Here is a 14,224-nt window from a genome sequence, read left to right on the forward strand (position 1 = left end):
GCCGGCCTGTTTAGTCTTTGGGATTAATTAGGAATATATTCAAGAGGACCTTTTTGCGCCACCCTCCCCACCCTTGGTGATTGCAATGTGGGGTAAGCGGATGGAAAGGAAAAATGATAAAGCAGAGGAGGAGATCTTCAGGCCTGGGGGACCAAATATGATCCTGCAGGGCTTTCTGTCTAGTCCTCAAGTTTCTCCCAAGCCACCACCCCACTGTCTTCCCCAGGCCACACACCTCACTGGCTCTGCTGCACACACTCCAGGAGTATTTTTGCCTTTATATTAGCTTTATATTAGCTGCTCAGCCTGCATTTGCCTCTGGCCTCAGCCACTGCTAGCACCCGGTGCTTGGAATATTGCCCTGAAGGAAATGTGGCTATCGGCCTGAAATCCCTCAGCCCTGTGCTAAAGCATTCAATAACTTTTCTTGGATATTCCTGGCCTTATTCTTTTACCACCTCCTGGACTATCCTACCTTTGTTGGAAGGATAAAATGGTGGGGTCGGTGGGTGGGAAGACCATGTGTGCCACCACAAGCTTGTTGAAAGGGGGGGGAGGGACATAAATGTAATGATAATTGTGAAAGCAGCAACCAAAATGACGTGATAAAAGGAGAAAGGTGGTGGCAAAGTGCCCTGATGACATTCTGAAGTTTTGCAGGCTGAAATTTATTAGGAGGTTCATGGTTATCTGAGGACAAAGACAGCCCTCTTGCTTGAGCTGGTGTTGCTGAGAGCCACAAAGGGGAATATTTCCCCTTTTTATCTTGGTTTTGAAATTAAAATGAGATTCTCAGCTGGTTGGAGTTGGATGTGTAGCAATTTTTAAGTTTGCTTGTAAGACAGGAGGGACCTGGTGCTTCAGAGATAAGGATTCAAGACAGGAAGTTCTCAGCCTGGGGGGTGTGTGTGCTTTTTCACTCCCACCCCCAAATTAGAGCAAAGTGCCTTGGTCTGTGTGCTTTTTAGGTTTCCGAGAATAACCATCTTACAGAAACCATCCAGAGTTTGGAGTGCAAGAACTCAGAAGGAGGTAATTAAAATTTTACTCAATTAGCTATTCATGGATCAATCCTGATCCAAGTTCAGCGGTTTAAAAGGCTATGGTATGTCTTTTGCAGACAATTAACTGAGGTTTAGTAACTTCGCTGAGTATTCTAATTTATTTTCAATAAATTATGATGCAGAATTGAAACTGTGTTGCTGATTGTATGAGGAAAAAACATAGTGTTGCATTTTGCTGTTGTTAAATAAAGATTTGCACATTGCTTTTAACTGATTTCAGTATTGCATTTTCACCTTAAGGTCCCAGGATGGGTTACAACAATAGAAAATGCAATAGTGAAATCAGTTAAAAGCAATGTGCTGTTTTTCTACTGGCTCCCAAAAAATAATTCAAGCAGAATTGGGGAATCTCAGGCTCAGGAGCCTGATGTGGCTCTCCAAGCTTCTATTTGGCCCTTGGCACTCTCTCCCCAGGCCACACCCCTCACTTTCCCTGTTTCTCACCTTTCCTGAATGTTTTCGCCCAGCTGGAATGTGTCATTGAATGTGTCATTGAACTTTGATAAATGCATCTTACTCACCTAGAAGGAGGATAGGAAAAGATGTGTGCCTTTGGCATGAGCCTCTGATTTGGCCTGCAACTACGCCTAAGTGGAACTGAAGCACTCACATATTGCTCCTCTCTTAATTCCTGCCTCTTCTCTCTCCCTCTCCCTTTTTGGTTTCTGCTGTGTTGTATTTTGCATACTAGCCTCATTTCCAACAGGAGAGGGCGGAGCTCAAGGCCTCCTCCAGAGGTTTCAATACGCAGGTGGTCTCATACAGGAGCAAGAGGCCTTTCGGATTATTACTTTTTTTACTGGTGAGCTCAGGATAACAGTGCTCACGTTGGCAGAGAGTGCAATAACAACTTGTGGAGGAACTTGGGTCCGCCTAGCTCAAAATTGTATGCATTGCCTGGCTATGATTCTCCAGGGTTTCAAGCAGAGCACCCCCCCCCCCCCCCGTGTCCTACCTTTAGATGGTGGAAACTGAACCCAGGATCTTCTGCATGCAGGTCATATGCCATGACATGGTCTAGAGCCTTTTCAAACACTCTGGCTGTGTCCTTACCTGTCCTGTTCTAATTCTTTGGGACAAGGTGAGAACAGCATCCTATACAGTTAAGGAAAGGCAGGAGATAGAGATGCAGTTGAACAGACTGTGAAAACAAGTGTGTGTTGGGGTGGAATCTATGGGATGCAAGCATTTGTGCAAAGGATTTGTTTCAGGGGTTTGGTTTTGGTTTTTGCTTGAGGATTTCTCCTAGATTTCTTCTTTACTCTAAGCGCATACTTGCATATATCTCAGTCTCCATCTTTCCCCCCTTGTTCCCCTGCCCCTCAAAAACTTCACCATCATCCGTCCCGTTCAAGCTGTTCCCACACAACATTTGCCAAAGAAAATTGCCAGAGGAAATGGGGGCATTTTTTTGCCTTGGTACCTTTGACCTCCTTCCAAGTAGTTGCAGTGACTGGCTGTTCTCCAGCATTTAGCTGTGTTGGATAGAAGTTTGTTTGTTTGTTTGTTTGTTTGTTTGTTTGTTTGTTTGTTCGAAAGGATAGAGGGTGAACCGGAACGATTAGAGACAAAGATTCATCCTCCCCCTCACCAAACAGCATAGATTATAGTTTCTGCAGGGAGAGCAAAAGACTTTGCCAAATGAGAACGGACAAACTTCAATGACAAGCAAGACAGCAGATTTCTGTTGTCTGTTGTTTTCTGTAGCACAATACCTGCATATGACATTTTGCAGAGTCACATGTGCAAAGGTAGATAAGTCCTTGCCCCAAAGAACGTGCAATTTATTATTTATCACCTTCCACAGGCATAGCTCAACAACCTTTTGACATGGAAGAGAGAGTTACTGGCCCAACGTCCCCCAGTGCATATCATGACTGAGTGAGGATTTGAATCAAGGTTTTCATGGCTCTAGTCTGGCACGCTAACCACTGTGCTGCACTGTCCATATTTTGACACTGGTCAGGATCACAAAAAGAGGGGAGGAAGAGAGATGCTGGGGATTGAACCTAGGTCTTCCTTGAACCTTAACCAACAAGTTGATGGTTCTGTATTTCTGGAAGTTAAGAAAGACATAAAATTAATAATGGGGACCTCAGGTCTTTTAAGTGCTGGTCCTTAAGAAGTCAAAAACATCACCTTCCAGATACAAGGGGGAAGTGGCAGAAGGCTTGGGGTAACCCAGAGTTATGCAGAAGTTCAACAAAATAAGGGGGAGACACACCCCAAGCATCCCAATGAGAACTGAGCCTCCTCAATGGCCCTAAACTCTTGACTGACCACAGGGAAAGGAACTGTAGGGGAAGGGGGCTAGAGTATTTTGAAAAGAGGGCAGGGGGTGGAATATACTGGAAGAGAGCATGACTGAACAGTTGCACTCCACACTGCCAGGTGGATTGTAGCTCAGTGGTGGAACATCTACTTTGCATGCAAAAGTTCCCAGGTTCAAACCCCAGTTATGGGACTGGGAGGACTGGGAGAAACTCATTTCTCATTTATGTTAAGTTTTGCTGATGCTGGCTCCCAGCTGCCCATCTATCCCAGAATGAGCTGTGTGTTTATCATGCTGCTGTGAGCAAGGATGCTATCGGATCTGAGTGGGCTGGGTGGGTTTAATTCCCGCAAATCCTCTCTGGAATTATTTAGCTTGGTCAATCCTGTGGGTGTCTGGGAGTAACATCAAGGAGAAAAGCTGTTTATGTCTGGCATGCAGCTTCTCGGAACTGTAAACCGAATCTGACTTCTGCTTAATATATAGATAGAGCAACACACCAAAGTTCCAAAGTTGCGGTTTTCCCATTGTGAAGATGTGTCTGAAGCGTAAGAGAAACGAAAAGTTAAAATTATAACCCTTGCACAATTTTGTTTAAAGGTGGCAATTGGAGAAGATCATGTTTATTTATTTGTACACAGTAAGCTTACTTGTTATGCACAAAGATGGGTAGCAGTTTGGTTCTCTGATGCCATTTCAGAAAATCAGCTTCTTTTGAGCAGAGATTTCGAACATAGTAATGCAGTGTGTGTGTGTGTTTGTGCGCGCGCGCGACCCATTCCATGCCTGTGCTTCAATTGCCCCCTTTTTTGAGAAGGTTCCCCAAAGGTGTGTTTATCTATGTTTGGAACACCTGTGAGGAAAAAGAACTTGGGGGGAAGGGGGCACTGATTCAGAATAGCGGAATGAGGGATAAGTGGTAAGCCACCCACACCCCAATTTTAAGAATTGCTGAGGGGGGAGCAGCCATCAGCAATGTTCAAGTGGTCCATGGTGGTGGTGTTGAGTTTGGGAGCCACTGTATTAGAGACAGACATACAGCATATAGATCAAAAATTGAGTTGTTGTCCTTTGGAGTGACAACCAGAAATTTGAAGGGTGTAATAGCAGTGCATTGTGAGTTTCTACCTATTGTGCATTGTTTAAAGGTACGGTAATTCTGTCAGAAACAAAGGTCTCAGCCCTAACTAACACACAGCAGTCTTAGAAGGCTGGAAAATAGCCCCCGTTTGCAGATAAAATATATTAACCATGGCCTTGAAGAAAGCGTCAACACCCAGCATACTGCAGGCTGCTGCCATGTGATCTGTTTCACAGGTGAACTTTTTTAGGCCTTAAAATAAAATTCAGCAGATGGAGGAGCATGCAAGCTATTAATGGTTCTTTAAAAATGACAATGAAGTCACCATTAATGAAATAAATATTATTATTATTAGTTTATTTCTGGGTTTTGCTTTCTCATCTGAGTTTGCCATGGCTCAGCTTCTTATACTGTTGCTCCTTGCTACATTCACCCATTTCTGGGACTGGTTCAGACAACCTTTGAAAAATCTGGTCTTGCCCTAAATAAAATCTCTGTTGGGAGGCAGTATGCCTCTGAATACCAGTTGCTGGGAATCTCATTTCATTAGCTGTGATTGCACCGTATTCTGCAGCCCTGCAGAGGAACTGGTTTTCTTCTCCCAGAACTTCCTACCACTAGGTTTGTTGACATTGTCTGAAAGGTTTGGGCCTTTAAACTACTGGGCAGTGGGCAGAAATTAATAAGTTGAACTCATTGCTTGCTATAGCTTCTCAAACGTGTCTGTTGAATTTTTTTTTAATTTTTTTTGCCAATAGTGACACAGATAGCACCACAGGAGTGTGCCAGAAAATGTGAAGTTCTCTTTATTATTGGTAATGCCATAACCTTTTTAAGAATAGCTAAAATCACATCTAGCACATTCTGAAGAGGGAAAACCAGAAAAAAGAAAAGGCATTTTGTTATTTTGAGCCAAGCTTGTAGGACCTGTTTCATTGTTGTTCTTGTTGTTTTGCTAAAAGGATAGCGGGAGGTACAAACTGTTAGGTAGCAATAGGCTCATTTGTCATTTATATATATAATATGTGCAATTCTTCTATTGTCAGCTTAAGTTCCACCACACTGAAACCCAGCCAAATCTTTGCAATGAAAAAGAAACAAAATGTTTGGGTGGAACTATAAAGCTCCAGGTTTGGGAATTCGGAACCACAGCTGTGACACCCCCCCCCCCCGAAGAAAGCATTTGAATTCTGCTTCATTGTGCACACTTCACAAAGGGTATTCTGCAAGGGAAATAAGATTAGGGGTTGTGAAAGGGAGAGAGAACGAGAGTCAGACAGAGGGTCTTCAGGAACTAGCACTTCTCAGGACCTCTTTCTCCCTTCTACCACCAAACACTGGCCATCTGTTGAGAACAGTTGGCCAGAGATGGAACTCAGGAAGTTGCATTGAACCAGCATAGAACATAGGAACCAAGTCAGATGATTGGCCTGTCTAGCTCAGTATTGTCAACACTGAATGACAGCAGCTCTCTATGGTTTCAAGATAGTAAACTCTCCCAGCCCTACCTGGTAATGTCTTGAGTTCGAAACTTTTGAATGCAAAGCTTTGGTCTGCCCTACAAATGCCAGGCTGTTGATTCTTGTAGCTTAGCATTGTTGGCTTACCGTCTGTCTGACCCCTTTAACTGATGGCAACGCTGCTGGTAATATGTTCTGCAATTCAAGCAGTGGCGTAGGAGTAAAGACTTGAGGGCAGATACCTCTTTAAACTTTTATCATTACACAATTCTATGCACCGCTTCTCTGCTTCCTTCTTGATCTTAGAACTTGGCCATACTGGAGTTTCCTAGTCTTTTCAGTCTCCCCCCAGCTGTTTCCTGAACTTTCCCCCCTCCAGATTTCATGTGGGGAAAGACGGGCCACAACTGTGTGCAGTATTCTTAGCCCACTGGCTCACTTCAAGGAACATTTGGCTATTTTTTGCAAAGCCATGTTTCAAACCCCATTTCCCCCCTGAAGTTCCCCCAGATTGCGGCTTGCACGACATTTCCCCATGGGTCCGTTGTGGAGCGACAAAGTGGCAGCCAGAAGACAACATTGGGGACCTGGAAAGCAAATAGGCATCTCAAAATGACAGAGTAAAATATTTCCACTTGGGAGACACGAGACAGAGATGCCTTTGCTCTAGGAGTCTGGATCCCTGCCACCTGAACCACAAACCTAGTTTAAAAAATAAAAGAAAATACTCCTAGACTGAACTTAAGCATTACCTAGAATGGATTGTTTAGACAGAGGTAGCTTTTTCTTTCTTTAAATATATACAGTCAGAATGCAATTAAATCTTCCTTCTGCAATGCTTCTGGGCTTAAACCGAGCCATCTTGTTTATGCCTGTCAGTCTGTACCAGACTAAATATTTTTTTTAAGCAGCCCACAGAATATATATCCCCATACACATTTGTTAGAGTAAGTCTCAGCTTCTTACAAACTGATACTTCATAATATGCCTAAATTTTGGCTACTTCCAGACAAACCAAGAAGATAGAACTTAAGTAGGTTTATTATTTTATATAATTTTGCTTGTATCTTTGTTGCTTTGTATCTGGCAGCCATCAAAGTTAATTTGACTTAGGACAGGGTATTTTCAGCAATAGTACCTAGGACAAGGATTGCCCTACCTATGTTGTTGGACTCCTATCTCCCTTCAGCCCCAGCTAGCATGGCCAGTGATGAGAGAGCAGCACTAGGTTGGGGAAGGTTGCATTAAAGTTCTACTCCCCACACAGCTAGTGATTTGCATTCATGATGTGCAATGCAGTTACCAACATAATGCAGGTGAAGGGAACTTTTGGCCCTTAAGATGTTACCGGACTACAACAGCATGACCAATGGTCAGGGAAGATGGGAGGTAAGCAACATCTGGAGGGCCAAAGGTTTTCCTCACCTGACATAATGTTAGAATGGGAAATCTGTGGCCCTCCAGATGTTGCTGGACTACAGCTCCCATCATCCCTGACCATTGTCCATGCTTGCTGGAGCTGATCGAAGTTGGATTCCAACAACTCCTAGAATATAATATATTTTCAGGAAGTTCAGCTGATTATTATGAGATTTTCCACTATACAGATGAAGATCAAGGACAACAAAGACATTAAAACCTCTAGCAGCTGCCTTTAAAATAGAGGCCATGATGAGTTTTAAATTGTATAAATTATAAATTCTTCTGTTTATACTTTGTAATGGCTGGTGTTTTGAGTCTGGAAAGTTGTGTTCATATGTGTTTGTACCTTTCACCCAAACTGCAAAGGCTAGTTGCTCATGCAAATATCTGTCTATCCATCTCTCTATATCTGGAGGGTTGCAGTCTCCCTACCCTCGACATAATTCATTGAATTTAGAAGAAAGACTTCTGCTGCTTTTATATCCCATAGAGCCATCTAACACCGGCACACTTTGACGCCTCTTTGCTTTTAGCTTCTCATTTTATGATCTGTGCTTGCATTTGACAGCACCCTGATCGTTGCCATTTTATCGCGCCACCTGAGTTTCAGTAACTCTTCTTAGGTCACTGTGAATCATCGTGCGAGTCGGAAGTGTCTCCTCTGCCTCATCCACTCTGCCAGGCAACAGGGCCAGCAATTCCACAAAGCAATGTGAAGCTGCAGCTTCTAGAAGTGTGTGGTGTTGCGTTGCACTTCTCTAGTCTTCACTCTTCCCTTTCCAGGTATCATTAACACAATGAGTTTTGGTTCAGGTAGTCATCAGCAGGGTCAAAGTTTGTTGCTCCATAAAAAAGTTATTAGTAGAACTAACTCCTGGACTCTATATCTACCAGCAAAGGTCCACAAGTGAAAGAAGTAGCGTTAAGAATGGTCTCCAACCACCACCAGTACTGGTCTTGTATGCACTTCCAGATAAGAACATTGGAAGTTACCTTATACCAGGTCAGAGTATATGTCAGTCTAAAGCAGAGTATTATGGTCTACTCTGACTGGTAGTAGTTCTTCAGGGCAGCCACCCCTGACTGGGGTTGATGGGAGTTGGGATACAATGGGGGTTAAGGGCAGCTGCTCTTTCACATCATCTACTACCTGATTATTAATTTAAAAAAAAAAACTGGAGGCGCCAGGGGTTAAATAACTAAAGCGATCATTCCCTGGAAGGAGAAGAAACATGAAGGGAATTGTTCTTTATTTTGTACAGATCAGAAACATGTCTGTCAGCAATTGGGTAGCTTTTGGAGAGCGAAACATGACCTGGGGCTGACAAGTTCTGTAGTCCCACTGATTGGAGCATTGTTCTGGGGGTGCTCTTTCTTCATTTTAATAGCCAGTGAGGTGCAAATGGTGCATGTGCTTGGACAAGGACCAGGGAGATCCAGGTTCAAATACTCTGCCATGAAGCTTCTGCTGAATGAGCGTTTGCCAGTCATTCACACTCTCCACCTAACCTACCCCACATGACCCTTGTGAGAATAAAATGGGGAAAAGAATCATGTGTGCCATGATAAATAAATAAATGTCCATTGGTACACAAGAAAAAATGAATCTTTGCAGCTGGGTGTTCTGACCGACTGAGATGCATTGATTCAATACATTTACAGGGGCTGCAGAAATAATATCTCTCTTCCCAATGTATAATTCCTATGCCCCTAAACCAGGGGTGGGGAACCTCAAGCCCTGGGGCCAAAGCCTCTGTCTGGGCCTCAGGACTCTCTCCAGGCCACATGCTATTTTATATGCTCCTGAGTGTTTCTGTCTATCTGAGGTGTCTGGGACGGTAATGCCTCTTGGTTGTCTGAATGGAGGATAGAGGTGTGTGTAGAAACTGCCCTACTGTGTAAGAGGTAAAAATTTTGTTTTGTCCTCTTTTGCATCTGGATCCACCCATCACTGGTATGTGGTCCCCATAAGATTGTCCAGAAGGGCTGGTAAAAAAGGCACGTTCATTCATATCCGCCCCCCATATACACCAAGTCTCTATGTGTCCCTCAATTACCTTTTCTGCACTGCACAATCAAGCTGTGTCTCAGGCCTTGTCTTGCACAATACCTGTTTACTCAGGAAGAAAATCAGTTAGCGTCTCCGGGGTTCCTTTGACTCTCTCAAGAAATCTAGCTTTGAGGTTTCTGGAAACCAGTATCAGACCGGCTTTGGGTCTTGTGGTTCTCTCTCTCTCTCTCTCTCTCTCTCTCTCTCTCTCTCTCTCTCTCTCTGAGAAATCTGCTTCATTTTGTTTAACAAACAGCTATCAAGTAGTTGCCAAGACAGGAAGCTCCACCCTTACTCATGGTTAGAACGGATCTTGTCTCTCTGCACAAACTATGAAAAGATAAAAGGAGGGGGAAGGGGACTACCACCTACGGCATTATAATTGCATGAGTCTAATTACTTTTGTAAGTTGTTTGTGCACGTTCTTGTGCACGTTCGGCAGTGCTCTCATCTTCAAGTAATCCAAAAATGATGATTCAGGTCTCCTGAGTGTGTTTTGAAAATATTTGGGAATTATTTTGATTTATATTTAGGGGCATTTTAACATAAGGATGTGGAACGTAAGCAGTTCCTGGTTGCTGGATCAGGCCAAAGGCCCACCTTCTCCCGCATCCTGTTCTTGCAGTGACCAACCTAGCACTTATGGGAAGCCTGCAAGCAGAACCTCAGCACAACAGAACTCTTCCCAGGCAATTCTGGGCAACTGGTATTCAGAGGCATGCTGTCTCTAGCAGTAGAGATAACAACACAGTCATTGTGGGTATTGGGTAGTAGCCACTGATCGCCTTATCCACCATGAATCTGCCTAATTACCTTGGTGGCCATCATTATTTCTTGTGGGCACCATCATTGCATTGTTTGTATTCTGTGGTGTTGCATATCAAGCTAAAAAAAAACCCACAATGCATTTGTTATCAAGTGACAATTTCATTTATTTTCATGGCATCTCTGGGAATTATAAGGACTGAATATTTGCAAGAGTTTGTAGAATAGGGGGTGTAGTAGTGGTGGGGAAGCACCTCTCATATTTGATCTATAGCAACAGCGTTTAAGTTGCTCCCTTGTAGTGATGGAATGCAATGCATTGGAGGGGGCAGTATCTTCACAATAACTTTGTGAATTTAGGGCATTTTGGTTCCTTAGGAAACTGGTTGATATGACTGTGATGTTGCTGAGCTAGGCTGTGAATCCCTGGCCTGATGGTGGCTGCTGCCTATTAAGGTTGCTAGGGTTGGAAGGCAGAGAGGCCAACAGTAGGCGGAGCCAGAACCAATGATAGGCAGAGCCAACATTCTAGTTGTGCCCCCCCATTCCTTCCCCCTGAAAAGGCAACATTGAGACTAAGAAAGAGGAAGGTGACAGCCAGTGCCATCCCCATAGACTGGTTGTAAGTTAAAAGACAGACAGGTGGCAGCTGGGTGGGTGGGTGTGCACACACTAAGATTGGTGGGGCAGCTCCATCCACCTTCATTGCCCAGCACCCAGACTCAAGTCCAATCTCTGTGTGAAGATTGGGAAGGAAATATATGGGGTATGTGTGCTCTGCTCTTTTCTTTAACAGCCTGGTTGCTATGGAAAAATTGAGCCAAGGAGACCTCATGCATATGGGTCCCTTGCACCTGCTCCCAGTTCGTCAGATGTTTTCAAAGCCACAAGTGTAGCCTCCCTCCCTCCCTCCACACACTTTTCTGCCAGCTTGCGAGAGTCACTTTCACACTGGGGAGTCTATATTCTCAGCCAGACATCAACTACAGAAACTGTGATTAGTGTGAATGCTTGCAGAGTAATTACTTTATGCTTCCATGGATTGGAAACCACTCTGGAGCCACAAGAGGATATATCACCCTTGGAATGGTGCCAGTTAGAAATGGAGCCTTACCTATCTAGCATCTCATAGGTCTGTGCATATTTATTCATCACCTTTTGGGCTGTTTCACCAATATGGGAAGGAGAGGTATTATCTGGAAGCTGAGAGAGAGGGAAAGTCAGAAGATCTTTGAACAGCTATAACTTTCTCACCTGGGAAAGAACCCCTCTAATGTCCCATAGGAACTTTGGTAAGTTAAAACACAGAAAGGTTGTTCTTTGTAGGCAGGCAGGAATGTTGTTGTGACATTAGCAGCAGTAGAGCAATTGCATTCATGTGCCCACAACTCTTTGAATCACTGGGAAATCGTTGGAGTAAGGAAGCAGGACAACGAGGCAAGGGTGTGTATAAGAGACTTCGGTTTGGTGCTTAAGGGCATTATTTATGGTCATTGAGAAATGATAGAATCACAATATAGTCACCTGAATTAAGGACCCCCCCCCCCAATATTGGATATGGGAATAGTTCAGGGTCAAAAAAGCTGAATTTCAGCATTAGAGGATGATTCAGCAGGTCATCCAGCACACCTGTTGACCTTAAAACATCTCGGCCAGCCACAAACTTTGTTGCAGCTTGCTGGGAAGTGCAGGAACTTTAATTAAATGCCCAACAGAAATTTTCAGCTTCAGAAAATAATGGGATAATTCCCTTGAGAACAGGCCACATTAGCTGGAAACATTCCCCAGTTTTCTTGTGTGGTTTGGGGCTTCAAGGAAACCACAAACAGAAACCATCTTCTTGGCCTCAGTAGTGTTTTCATTGAGTTTCTTTTCCGTGTGTGTGTGATTCAACTAGTACAGGAAATGCTCCTAGTTCTGGAGTGTCTATAGACATCCAGCTCAAAAACAAGCTGAAATTGTTCTAAATTAGTTTAAAGATGAGCTGCTTTGTTCAAGTGCCAGCCAGAATGCTTTCACACAAGGAAGCTGCCACACAGGCAAAAACGTCATACAAACTAACATCCCTTTCACAGTGTTGTTAGTATATTCATTTTGTTACGAATCATGCAGTATTTGTACTCAGTCCCAAGGAAAACAACCCATAGTGGTATATAAAATAGGTTCCCAAAGTTCATAGATGGTTATAGATGAAAGGAGTAGAAAACCAGGAGTAAGAAAATACCATTCCACAAGATGCAGGAAAATACCATTCCACAAGATGATGTGAAAATTAGTTCAGGGATAGGGTAGAATTGGCTTGCAATAGACCCAGAGTTTGGCTGCATTTGTATTTCTGTACAGATTGTTTAGGCTGATTGGTTAAATGGAAGCCTCTTGGTATGTGAACGTGTCATAGTTTGATGCTTGGGCATTTGGGAATTTCGGGAGATAGCTATAACACTGCCGAACGCCTTAAGCTTGAAAAGTCACTTCTGCTGGGTGCTGAAATTTTTGCTGGTGCATTCATCTGAAAAGAAACTAGCAGGTGCTCATGCCAGCTCTGTTATCACTTAGCCTGCTGCTTTTATTATTATTGCTTGGCCTGAAGGAGGAGGGGCTGTTCTGAGAAGCAGAGGGTGAGAAATCTATTCCCACCAACCTCGCTCGGCTTTGCTACTGCAGTGTTGTGCTGTGCCGAGCTAGCAAATTTGGCCAGACACATCAAGCATGATCCTATTTGGCCAGTGCCAAAATTAGTCTGATTAATGGGGAATGACCTTCAGATGGATGGGACCAAAATTTCAAGAAGCACCTTTTGGAATCTTAGGTGAAATATCTGGCTTCCAACTTGTTTCTTTCTCAAAACGCATTGGCTGGGATCCAAAAAGCTACTTCCCTGTGCACTCAAAGGCTTAGGCATGCTCAGTGGGTTGTTGATTTTACACACACACACACACACACACACACACACAAACACACGGAGAGAGATCTCTCTCTCTCTCTCTCTCTCTCTCTCTCACACACACACACACACACACACACACACACACACTGAGCTGCCTGAACACCCAATTTCTACAGATTGCTTTTGATAGTGTTCTTGGTTTCAGAAGAAGTCTGGCATGTGGCAAAATGGGGCTTCTATTCTTGAAAAGCAAGTCCAAAACAAACCCCCTTGAGCATACGGTGCTGCATGTTTCTTTGGAACCCAGACAAGCACATTTAACACAGGATGGGACTGTGTAGCTGGCCCTGCAGTAAACTCTTCCCAGGTCATTGCAGTGCTTTAGGAAGTACCGTAAAGGGCTTTCATTGCAGCAACTTTGCAGCAACGCTGAACTCTGCCATTGTCCTTTGGAAATATGGAGAATGCACTTGTCCGTTGGCTTTGATAATGTGATTGACAGGAAAATACATCTGGTGAAAGGGGCTCTAGTGCCATCACAGATTTGCTTTGTGCCATCACAGATTTGCTTTGTGCCATCACAAAAAGCTTTGTGCCATCACAGATTTGCTAGTCATTATGATGCAGTGAGTAAAGCATTAGTCAAAACTATTTTGATGACCAAGGTCAAGGTTGCGATCTCTTGATGTCAGATTCTTCCACAGCCATGAAAGAAAAGCTGAACAGAAGTTGCTGTTATTATCTTCCAATCTTCTCCTTTACTCCCCAATTCTGATATGAATAGGTATGCTTGGTTGCTGTCCAGGACAGCACAGAAATAATTGACCAGGTCGACTCATTCACTGTATTTCTAGACCACCATTCATAGGAGTGTGCAGGCAGTGCAGATGCATCACTCAAGAAAGTTTGGTTTTGCAACCCAAAACTGTGAGAGTGGAGATTTGTTGATGCAGTCCATGTGACTACTGGACAGCTTTCAGCCTCACAAGACTAGACTCATGGTGGTGGCTTCTGTAATACAAACCTAGATTACAGTTGCCACAATGGAATGTCTAGGCACTTTTTAAAAACAATGAATTTATTATTATTATCATTAATTTTATTTCTATATTGCTTTATATTTTAAAGAAAAATATGGTTTACAACACATTACAAATATGTGGTTTACAACACATTAAAATATCAAATCAAATAATCTAGAATACAACAAATTCAGACTTCAA

At 43.4% G+C, this 14,224-nt stretch overlaps 1 protein-coding gene and 1 long non-coding RNA gene across 5 annotated transcripts in view; both read left to right on the forward strand.

The window, feature by feature from the left end:
- SKI (SKI proto-oncogene) overlaps positions 1 to 14,224 on the forward strand; it is a 151,629-nt gene that overhangs the window by 118,319 nt on the left and 19,086 nt on the right. The gene's annotated exons all lie outside the window — the stretch shown is intronic.
- On the forward strand, positions 322 to 6,578 carry LOC310850938. Its single transcript, XR_014567494.1, has 2 exons — positions 322 to 2,807; positions 2,930 to 6,578. It is a non-coding gene; the product is annotated as an uncharacterized lncRNA (long non-coding RNA).

Source organism: Podarcis gaigeae, assembly GCF_964106915.1.
Source record: "Podarcis gaigeae genome assembly, chromosome: 8".
Taxonomy (NCBI): Eukaryota; Metazoa; Chordata; class Lepidosauria; order Squamata; family Lacertidae; genus Podarcis; species Podarcis gaigeae.